This window comes from Tachypleus tridentatus, chromosome 2, assembly GCF_004210375.1.
Source record: "Tachypleus tridentatus isolate NWPU-2018 chromosome 2, ASM421037v1, whole genome shotgun sequence".
NCBI lineage: Eukaryota > Metazoa > Arthropoda > Merostomata > Xiphosura > Limulidae > Tachypleus > Tachypleus tridentatus.
In genome coordinates, this window is record NC_134826.1 from 42,299,075 (window position 1) to 42,312,004 (window position 12,930).

Sequence of the window (12,930 nt, forward strand, 5' to 3'; positions counted from 1 at the left end):
AGAAACCTTCGAGTTATGCAGTGAAAACATAACTTTTATATACTGTATGAAAACTTAATTTACAAGTCAGCCAATAAATCTAGTTATAAAACATGTGTGTTTAATACCTGATAACTTCCAAGTTAGCAAGAGGTCAAAAATTATACATTTAATGCAAAGTATGCCACATTTAATATTTACTTCCGGATAATTATCAGACTAGTAAGAGGTCAACACTGTATACCCTGTTGCAAAGTGCGCCACCTATGATATTTATTACAGGATAATTTCCAGACAAACACGACGTGAAGGGTGTACATCCTGCATTTATTCTAAAATACTTATGATAAGATTCCACAACACTTTGTTAACTTGTTATTTTGTTGTTTTTTGCAAGATACAAATGTTATAAAAAACTCGAACGTTGAGGAAAAGTCAAAATTACATTATTCATAGAAATGTTTTGGATTGTAAACGGCTTGGGAAATGTTCATTTTTACATTCGTATGTTATTGTTTTTAACTGGCTTCTCTACCTATTTATCCCACAGTACACAGCAACAAAGAACTGTGGGTTATTGATATATTATTATACTTCTCTTCATACAATATTTACTAGAAAACTTCGAAGCGGTAATATGTATTTTGTATAGTCGACATTTGTATTTATTGTAATTAGTTTTCTACAATTAACAAAAAAACATTATAAAATAAATTAATTAATGCGTAATTCATCAAATGAGGTGTGACAAGATACAATATTTTCACACTTTAGAAAGTAACATATTAGCATGTTATTACCTAAATGAAGACACACGCACATACAATTAAAGCTCGCGAGACTAAAATTACTTAAGGATATAATGTAAACTACTGTGGTTCGCAAGATATAATAAGAAACCAGTTTTATATATATATATAATGTGGAAATGCTAATTTGCAAGTAACGTTTTCTATTCACTTTTATCGTTAGACCTTTTAAGTCAACAACTAGGTAATTATACGTATTTGGTAGTCATAGCTTCGAAGTATTATCATTATATATTATACATGTACGTAAGTAAAAGTAGGTCCATCTGGTTACACTTCACACAGTTAGACGTTAATATGTTTGGAGGTATTTCCATATATCTTCATTTACGCTGCCACGTATCTCCATAATCAAATTTAACAAATTCATTAGTTCTTAGACAATAATGTTTTTTGTTGTTTTTTTTTAAATTGCATACTCTTAATTGGGCAGATAAGTTAGATTAGGTACATTATTCTCTGGGATATATTTCAGTTTTGTTCTATGTAGGTACCTTGTTTGACTTGGAGTTATTAATAATGAACTGGTAACAGGTTTGAGTAATTGCGTTGATTGAAACAAAACAAGGATTTTTTTAGGTATTTGTAGATTGATTAAAGAATAATTAATTCTTCATCTAGATAATTATTTTCATTGTGTTGAAACTTTATTACATCACGCGTGTAGAAAAGGAGCGATGTGCGGCAGATCCCCTAAGTTAATAAGTTAAACGCAACTATGTGTAAAATATATTTAAAAGGTGAAACACAGCTTCAGATAAAACCAAATTTACAATTTTTGGTGAAAAGTATTACATTTTTCCGAGGGGGCATGTAGACCACCCTCATAATGACTTCCTTATTCATCCCCCACTCCAAGAGTAGTATTCCTATTTATAGATTTTTGCCTATGCTCGTTTACTTTATTAAACGTTTCTGCACTTTGTTAGAAAGAGCACTTACTTCAATAGTAGCCCAGAATGGCCAAGTTATTAGGGCGCTCGACTCGTAATCTGAGGGTCGCAGGTTCGAACCCCCGCCACACCAAACATGCTCGCCCTTTCAGCCGTCAATCCCGCTATTCGTTGGTAAAAGAGTAGCCCAAGAGTTAGCTGTGAGTTGTGATGACTAACAGCCTTCCCTCAGTCTTACAGTTCTAGCTGAGGAACGGCTAGTGCAGATAGCTTTCGTGTAGCTTTGCGCAAAATTAAAAAACAAACAATACTTAAATAAATAGCGGCAAAACAAAGTTAAATATTTAGGATGTAAAAATTTACTGTTTCTGTCTATTAACATCTTTACTGTCGTTTTTCTGCTGTTTAGTAAATACCTTTCTGGTGGTCCTCGCGATTTGCAATTGATGGGGGGAAGATGTTTAAAACACTCTCAAATAAATAGTCAATTAAGCTTTTCTTATTAGAACTACTTTAAAATGTGACTAGATTTGCGAAACGAACAAACTGATGGAAGCGTTATTTAAGCATAACCAGAGCTACTTGTTCCGAAATGAGGAATATTAAGGCCTAAGAGAAAACAACGTTCGAGAACGCAGAAGAACTTCTCATACATGGATGTCTAGTTATAATTCGTTTCTGTAAGTTAACTTAGTAAATTGTGTATAAAATGAAACTGAAGATATACGTTGTGTGAACATTGACATCTGTAAACCTTAGTTTTCTATTTTAAAGTCTCGGATTAAAAACTTTAAAAGCATATAACAAAATTATTTTTATGCTTAGTTAAGCAGTAATAAGCCTTGTCGAAACGTAACCAACAACCACAAAAAATAACATTTGTAAACGTTCGTTGAACCTGTAGTTAAAGCATAGGAGTAACGTAATTCTTTTACATAGGAAAAGAAATACTTCATTCCACACACATACACACACACATCACTTATGACGTTGTCGTATCTTAAAAGCTGGGCAAACATTGAGATCAAAGCATCTACACTAAGCTCAATAAATGTGAGTTTATAGTTTAATTTCTAGGGTATATATAGCCGCATTGTCAAAACACCAATAACGAGATATGACACCAATTGTGGACAGCAACTTACTGTCATCGAATTGGAGCCCTGAGAGCCAATTATGCCTTTCAACAACAAAAAATTGCTTTAAAATAGGTGCACAACACACTTTAAACAGACATTTCGTGCTGTTTAACCATATTTACTTTAACTACTAAATCTTCTGAATTTTAGCTGAACAGTTAAAATAGTTATACAATGGTAGTTATAATTTCAAAGAAATGTTACAATTAACTGTCTGGTTGGTTCCAGACCAGTGTGTGCGAATTTAATATTAAATTATGTTACTTAGTGAAATGTTACGTTGCGTGTTTGTCTCTGAAGTCTCTTTCATTATTTGTAAATACATGTGTTCCACATCTATGTTTGGTAGAACATTATGTTACGTGCTTATTTGGCCTTGAATTGTTTTGTTTTATAAACACAAAAATGCACAATAGGTTCTCTGTGTTGTTCTCATACAACAGGTAACGAAACCCCATTTTTACCGATATAAGCCCTCAGACTTACACAATATGGTATACACAAGTGTAAAACACTGTCGTACGGCAGGCAAAGGCAAAGTAAAGGGATAGTGAATTTTGTACCATTGTTCGTGGACCAAACTGATGCGGTGGTTAAACGTTACGTGATTAATAGTTCAATACACAATGAATAGAGTAAAAACGTACAGAACGTTGAAAATAATAAGTTAACGTCTGAAAATGAAACATGGCTGGCTCTTGTTATTAGTTATGTTCGATGGATGAAATACATTTACTAGGAATTATTTAATTGTTTCGGATCAGGTGTGTTTCTTGTATGGTAAATAAACACGCACGAACACAGACGTACAGATATTGGTAAAAACTAAGCACTTAAAAAGTGTAGATTTGATATAAAAATCTAAAGACGTGATTCAGTGATTACTAATATAGAGTGATGTTACCACGGCCCCGCTTCGAACATGCTACGTGATTACACATATTTAGGAGCATACATTACGAGTGGATACTATTAAAGTAGTTCTACTCACCCTGGAGTGACCACAGCTTCCCGGTAACGGTGTTGATTCCTTGTAAGGGCTGCAGGGTGGCTGAATTACACGCTTTCACGTGGACAAGCAAAAAATAGGAAAATAATTTATGTAAACTGAAATTACTGATGAATAAAAGAAGCGAGTTACAAATGAAATAGTTCTTTCTTTTGTCCGTTCTTACAACGTTCTTCTGACAGAGAAAATTCTGAGAGTTTTTGGAAGATTAAAACAACCTTGAGACTTCGTGATATTTACTAGCTGCTACAAAAATCTTGAGCTTTGTGTAATTTTATACAGAAGTTGTTCGCTTAAACCAAGCTTAAAATGAGTAAAACGAATTTAAATCTATAACGAAACAGTGTCCAGCAACTTCGTTTTGCTGAAATAAACTGAACCTTCACCTGCTAAGAGCTGGAACTAAATACCGCACGCCCCGCAACAGAGCAGGATAAAAGGAGAGCCGCCACACAGCTTATTATGTTCGTGTTACTCCGCGCGTGCGGGAATGGCAGCTGCGCATGAGGCCTTTTCGTTCCGCCTCCAATCGTTACGGCATTACTTCTGAAAAGGCTAGGCATGACTTTTAATTCTTTCAAGACTATTATATAAGTGATGGTTATAGGAAAAAAGTACAAATTTTCGAATAATGTCTGTTGTTTTTTCTTTCTGTTTGCACTTACCGCGGATGCATATAAACAATTTTAGTAGTTTCTCTGTGTAATCGAAGATTAAGTTGGTAGGCTTGAAATTAAGAAAAGTGCCTCTTAGCGTGCAGTAATTTAATAACTTTTAATAATATGAATTTCTCTAAAAAATAATTAAATTATTGCATTTTAAATTACTATTCAAACGTTCAAGCATTTTATATAGCAACTAAAACTAAAATACCTAAACATTAAACATTTATTTAGGGAAAGTTGTCGACAGATGGCACTACTATTGTTCATGCTACAATCAACCAAGTATGTAACTTACTGTGACTGAATGCAGTTAATGTCATGTCACTTAATAATCATAACAGTTAGGCTAATATTGTTGTTTATCATGTGCACTCTAATTTTAGATTTTCGTAACTGAAACGCAATTGAACAAAAATATTTCACATACCTTATTTCACCACATTTTACTTCGAAAACTAATCTAGATAGCTAAATAAATATAGATGGTAAATCAGTCTTGAAACGTCACTAAGATACTTTATTCGTAAGTCGTATTCAACGTACGTATTTGTGAGATAACAATATTCCACTGATTTGCTTATTAGACTATTTTATCTTTGTTTTAAACAGTGTTTTTGTTTCCTTAGTACAAAGCTTTGCAATGTTTCGCCAGGCTCAAACCCAGAATTTAGGTGTTATAAGTCCTGAAACTTACCGTTAAATCGCCTGAGAGTAGATTATGACATTTGTTTATCCATTAAATGTAAGTTTCCTCTCAGTTACATACTCAGTGTTGTTTAGTGTAATAAGTTCTCAGACTTACTGCTAAGCCACCAGGAACGTCTATTTTGCTTCTTGGAAAAGCTGGTGCCCACCCCACCGCCTACCGAAGTAGTCATCATTTTAAACTTTTTATTTTACACTTTCCATCCCAGATCATTCTAAATTAATGCTAATTATTCATAATGTCTATTTTTTAATGAGTTGCAATAAATGATTTAAGGTTAAGAAAGCCCACTGATGATTCGGCACGCATATGTAGAATTAAGAATAAAACATAAAGCTAGGCCTAACATGGCCACGTGGTTATGGAGGTCGAATTATAATTCGAGGTTTCGCAGGTTCGAATCCCCAGCTCACCAAACATGCTTCTCCTTTTAGTTGTCGAGATCTTATAATGTGATGGTTGGTAAAAGAGTAGCCCAAGAAATAGTGGTGGATGGTGATGACTAGCTGCCTTGCATCTAGTCTTACACTACTAAATTAGTAACGGTTGTTTTATTCTTGAATAATTTTCAATACTACTTCAGTAATATTGAACAAATAACTTTTAATTAAAATATACATGGAGTGGAAAGAAAATATTTTATTACTGTCATTGATGTTAGAAACGTGGATTCAATGGACAATTGTCCCCAATTTTAAGAGCAAGTTGGAAAATGTTTTAATGAATCTTTTAACAAAGTATACTTGGAAACTGTCATATCATCTTTTGACAAGCTGTCTCAGCGCAGAAGGGAAAATCTCTTTATTTTTACAACCTCAATAAAAATTTACATTAAGGACTAAAGTGCCGATTTTTTAAAATTGTTTCATTAGAAGAGGTATTAACATTTCAGATATTAGCATTTCAGTTATAACTTGAGTTTTGGAGAAAATGTGTGGACTATATGATACAAAATGTATCAGTAATGGAACTTATAATGTTACATTTTGTGCGTGTCTACGTGTTTGTATGAATCAGACAATGTTTCACAATGCGATGGACATCTGGTTCACATCTTTAGAGGGATCGTAGTTACGGTACTTCGCTCGTACGTTTTCACAAATTTTTATTTAGTCGATTATTTTCCTCGCATTTTGTAGTCTTTTGAGCACTACTGACCACGGTAAAGGAAGATACATATACCCATTCCTCAACTAAAGATTCTAGTTTATCTAGCGTTGCTTTAGGATTTTGTTCTATGTTACCTACCGATATCTTACGTTTACCTTTTGCGTTATTTGGCAGAACCTAAAGCTTATGTTTTATATAATCTCGTGGTGCCTTATGTTTCTGTTCAATGTTACTTACTGATGGCTCATGTTTGTGTTGTACATTACATCGTGGTGCTATTTCTGTTTAATGTTACCTACTGGTGCCTCATGTTTCTGTTCTATATTACTTTATGGTGCCTTATGTTTCTCTTCTATGTTACCTAGTGGTGCCTCATGTTTCTGTTCTATATTACCTCCTGGTGCCTTATCTTTCTTTTCTATGTTATCTAGTTGTGCTTTATGTTTCTGTTCAATGTTACCTAGTTATGCCTTATCTTTCTGTTCTGTGTTAGGCAATACGTTATCGGACTTATTTAGGATTTTGAGCGACTTTAATTATTTGATATTGTTATTATACAACATTGTTTTGTGAAATATTGATATTGTTAGTATGTAACATTGTTTTGTGTAATATTGATATTGTTAGTATGTAACATTGTTTTGTGTAATATTGATATTGTTAGTATGTAACATTGTTTTGTGTAATATTGATATTGTTAGTATGTAACATTGTTTTGTGTAATATTGATATTGTTAGTATGTAACATTGTTTTGTGTAATATTGATATTGTTAGTATGTAATATTGTTTTTTTGTGTAATATTGATATTGTATAACATTGTTGTAATGTTGATATTGTAGTATGTAACATTGTTTTGTGTAATATTGATATTGTTAGTATGTAACATTGTTTTTTTGTGTAATATTGATATTGTTAGTATGTAACATTGTTTTTTGTAATATTGATATTATTGTATGTATTGTTTTGTGTAATATATGATATTGTTAGTATGTAACATTGTTTTTTGTGTAATATTGATATTGTTAGTATGTAACATTGTTTTGTGTAATATTGATATTGTTAGTATGTAACATTGTTTTGTGTAATATTGATATTGTTAGTATGTAACATTGTTTTGTGTAATATTGATATTGTTAGTATGTAACATATGTAACATTGTTTTGTGTAATATTGATATTTTAGTATGTAACATTGTTTTGTGTAATATTGATATTGTTAGTATGTAACATTGTTTTGTGTAATATTGATATTGTTAGTATGTAACATTGTTTTGTGTAATATTGATATTGTTAGTATGTAACATTGTTTTGTGTAATATTGATATTGTTAGTATGTAACATTGTTTTGTGTAATATTGATATTGTTAGTATGTAATTTTGTTTTGTGTAATATTGTTTTGTGTAATATTGTTAGTATATTGTGATAGTATGTAACATTGTTTTTGTGTAATATTGATATTGTTAGTATGTAACATTGTTTTGTGTAATATTGATATTGTTAGTATGTAACATTGTTTTTTGTGTAATATTGATATTGTTATTGTATGTAACATTGTTTTGTGTAATATTGATATTGTTAGTATGTAACATTGTTTTGTGTAATATTGATATTGTTAGTATGTAACATTGTTTTGTGTAATATTGATATTGTTAGTATGTAACATTGTTTTGTGTAATATTGATATTGTTAGTATGTAACATTGTTTTGTGTAATATTGATATTGTTAGTATGTAACATAACATTGTTTTTGTGTAATATTGATATTGTTAGTATGTAACATTGTTTTGTGTAATATTGATATTGTTAGTATGTAACATTGTTTTGTGTAATATTGATATTGTTAGTATGTAACATTGTTTTGTGTAATATTGATATTGTTAGTATGTAACATTGTTTTGTGTAATATTGATATTGTTAGTATGTAACATTGTTTTGTGTAATATTGATATTGTTAGTATGTAACATTGTTTTTGTGTAATATTGATATTGTTAGTATGTAACATTGTTTTGTGTAATATTGATATTGTTAGTATGTAATATTGATATTGTCAGTATGTAACATTGTTTTGTGTAATATTGATATTGTTAGTATGTAACATTGTTTTGTGTAATATTGATATTGTTAGTATGTAACATTGTTTTGTGTAATATTGATATTGTTAGTATGTAACATTATTTGTTAGTATGTAACATTGTTTTGTGTAATATTGATATTGTATATGTGTATTGATATTGTAGTATGTAACATTGTTTTGTGTAATATTGATATTGTTAGTATGTAACATTGTTTTGTGTAATATTGATATTGTTAGTATGTAACATTGTTTTGTGTAATATTGATATTGTTAGTATGTAACATTGTAATATTGATATTGTTAGTATTTTGTGTAATATTGATATTGTTAGTATGTAACATTGTTTTGTGTAATATTGATATTGTTAGTATGTAATATTGATATTGTCAGTATGTAACATTGTTTTGTGTAATATTGATATTGTTAGTATGTAACATTGTTTTGTGTAATATTGATATTGTTAGTATGTAACATTGTTTTGTGTAATATTGATATTGTTAGTATGTAACATTGTTTTGTGTAATATTGATATTGTTAGTATGTAACGTTTTTTGTGTAATATTGATGTTGTTTGTATGTAACATTTTGTGTAATATTGATATTGTTAGTATGTAACATTGTTTTGTGTAATATTGATATTGTTAGTATGTAACATTGTTTTGTGTAATATTGATATTGTAATATTTAGTATGTAACATTGTTTTGTGTAATATTGATATTGTTAGTATGTAACATTGTTTTGTGTAATATTGATATTGTTAGTATGTAACATTGTTTTGTGTAATATTGATATTGTTAGTATGTAACATTGTTTTGTGTAATATTGATATTGTTAGTATGTAACATTGTTTTGTGTAATATTGATATTGTTAGTATGTAATATTGTAACATTTTTGTGTAATATTGATATTGTTAGTATGTAACATTGTTTTGTGTAATATTGATATTGTTAGTATGTAACATTGTTTTGTGTAATATTGATATTGTTAGTATGTAACATTGTTTTGTGTAATATTGATATTGTTAGTATGTAACATTGTTTTGTGTAATATTGATATTGTTAGTATGTAACATTGTTTTGTGTAATATTGATATTGTTAGTATGTAACATTGTTTTGTGTAATATTGATATTGTTAGTATGTAACATTGTTTTGTGTAATATTGATATTGTTAGTATGTAACATTGTTTTTTGTGTAATATTGATATTGTTAGTATGTAACATTGTTTGTTTTGTGTGTATTGATATTGTTAGTATGTATTGTTTTGTGTAATATTGATATTGTTAGTATGTAACATTGTTTTTGTGTTTTGTGTAATATTGATATTGTTAGTATGTAACATTGTTTTGTGTAATATTGATATTGTTAGTATGTAACATTGTTTTGTGTAATATTGATATTGTTAGTATGTAACATTGTTTTGTGTAATATTGATATTGTTAGTATGTAACATTGTTTTGTGTAATATTGATATTGTTAGTATGTAACATTGTTTTGTGTAATATTGATATTGTTAGTATGTAACATTGTTTTGTGTAATATTGATATTGTTAGTATGTAACATTGTTTTGTGTAATATTGATATTGTAACATTGTTTTGTGTAATATTGTATGTAACATTGTTTTGTGTAATATTGATATTGTTAGTATGTAAAATTTTCTGTGTATTGATATTGTTAGTATGTAACATTGTTTTGTGTAATATTGATATTGTTAGTATGTAATATTGTTTTTTGTAATATTGATATTGTTAGTATGTAACATTGTTTTGTGTAATATTGATATTGTTAGTATGTAACATTGTTTTGTGTAATATTGATATTGTTAGTATGTAACATTGTTTTGTGTAATATTGATATTGTTTGCATGTAATATTGATATTGTTAGTATGTAACATTGTTTTGTGTAATATTGATATTGTATGTAACATTGTTTTGTGTAATATTGATATTGTTAGTATGTAACATTGTTTTGTGTAATATTGATATTGTTAGTATGTAATATTTTGTGTGATATTGATATTGTTAGTATGTAACATTGTTTTGTGTAATATTGATATTGTTAGTATGTAACATTGATATTTTTGTTATTGTTTTGTGTAATATTGATATTGTTAGTATGTAACATTGTTTTGTGTAATATTGATATTGTTAGTATGTAACATTGTTTTGTGTAATATTGATATTGTTAGTATGTAATGTATTTTGTGTAATATTTGATATTGTTAGTATGTAACATTGTTTTGTGTAATATTGATATTGTTAGTATGTAACATTGTTTTGTGTAATATTGATATTGTTAGTATGTAACATTAACATTGTTAGTATGTTGTTTTGTGTAATATTGATATTGTTAGTATGTAACATTGTTTTGTGTAATATTGATATTGTTAGTATGTAACATTGTTTTGTGTAATATTGATATTGTTAGTATGTAACATTGTTTTGTGTAATATTGATATTGTTAGTATGTAATATTGATATTGTCAGTATGTAACATTGTTTTGTGTAATATTGATATTGTTAGTATGTAACATTGTTTTGTGTAATATTGATATTGTTAGTATGTAACATGTAACATTGTTTTGTGTAATATTGATATTGTTAGTATGTAATATTGTTAGTATGTAACATTGTTTTGTGTAATATTGATATTGTTAGTATGTAACATTGTTTTGTGTAATATTGATATTGTTAGTATGTAACATTGTTTTGTGTAATATTGATATTGTTAGTATGTAACATTGTTTTGTGTAATATTGATATTGTTAGTATGTAACATTGTTTTGTGTAATATTGATATTGTTAGTATGTAACATTGTTTTGTGTAATATTGATATTGTTAGTATGTATTGTTTTGTGTAATATTGATATTGTTAGTATGTAACATTGTTTTGTGTAATATTGATATTTTTTTTGTGTAATATTGATATTGTTAGTATGTAACATTGTTTTGTGTAATATTGATATTGTTAGTATGTAACATTGTTTTGTGTAATATTGATATTGTTAGTATGTAACATTGTTTTGTGTAATATTGATATTGTTAGTATGTAACATTGTTTTGTGTAATATTGATATTGTTAGTATGTAACATTGTTTTGTGTAATATTGATATTGTTAGTATGTAACATTGTTTTTGTGTAATATTGTATGTATTGTTTTGTGTAATATTGATATTGTTAGTATGTAACATTGTTTTGTGTAATATTGATATTGTTAGTATGTAACATTGTTTTGTGTAATATTGATATTGTTAGTATGTAACATTGTTTTGTGTAATATTGATATTGTTAGTATGTAACATTGATATTTTTGTGTAATATTGATATTGTTAGTATGTAACATTGTTTTGTGTAATATTGATATTGTTAGTATGTAACATTTTGTGTAATATTGATATTGTTAGTATGTAACATTGTTTTGTGTAATATTGATATTGTTAGTATGTAACATTGTTTTGTGTAATATTGATATTGTTAGTAGTATGTAACATTGATATTGTTAGTATGTGTGTAATATTGATATTGTTAGTATGTAACATTGTTTTGTGTAATATTGATATTGTAGTATGTACATTGTTTTGTGTAATATTGATATTGTTGTATGTAACATTGTTTTGTGTAATATTGATATTGTTAGTATGTAACATTGTTTTGTGTAATATTGATATTGTTAGTATGTAACATTGTTTTGTGTAATATTGATATTGTTATGTAACATTGTATGTAATATTGATATTGTTAGTATGTAAGTATTAACATTTTTGTGTAATATTGATATTGTTAGTATGTAACATTGTTTTGTGTAATATTGATATTGTTAGTATGTAACATTGTTTTTTTTATTGTAATATTGATATTGTTAGTATGTAACATTGTTTTGTGTAATATTGATATTGTTAGTATGTAACATTGTTTTGTGTAATATTGATATTGTTAGTATGTAACATTGTTTTGTGTAATATTGATATTGTTAGTATGTAACATTGTTTTGTGTAATATTGATATTGTTAGTATGTAACATTGTTTTGTGTAATATTGATATTGTTAGTATGTAATATTGATATTGTCTGTATGTAATATTGATATTGTCAGTATGTAACATTGTTTTGTGTAATATTGATATTGTTAGTATGTAACATTGTTTTGTGTAATATTGATATTGTTAGTATGTAACATTGTTTTGTGTAATATTGATATTGTTAGTATGTAACATTGTTTTGTGTAATATTGATATTGTTAGTATGTAACATTGTTTTGTGTAATATTGATATTGTCAGTATGTATATTGTTTTGTGTAATATTGATTTTGTGTAATATTGATATTGTTAGTATGTAATATTGATATTGTTAGTATGTAATATTGATATTGTTAGTATGTAACATTGTTTTGTGTAATATTGATATTGTTAGTATGTAACATTGTTTTGTGTAATATTGATATTGTTAGTATGTAACATTTTGTGTAATATTGATATTGTTAGTATGTAACATTGTTTTGTGTAATATTGATATTGTTGTATTTTGTTTTGTGTAATATT

General features: G+C 27.8%; 1 protein-coding gene across 1 annotated transcript in view; it reads right to left on the reverse strand.

Moving 5' to 3' along the window:
• Window positions 1-4,248, reverse strand: part of LOC143241919 (ELAV-like protein 4) — a 64,250-nt gene extending 60,002 nt beyond the window's left edge. The window contains exon 1 of the mRNA XM_076485237.1: window positions 3,812-4,248. The gene's annotated coding sequence lies outside the window, so the exon portion shown is untranslated. The remainder of the gene's footprint in view (window positions 1-3,811) is intronic.
• Between the last annotated feature and the right edge of the window lie 8,682 nt (window positions 4,249-12,930).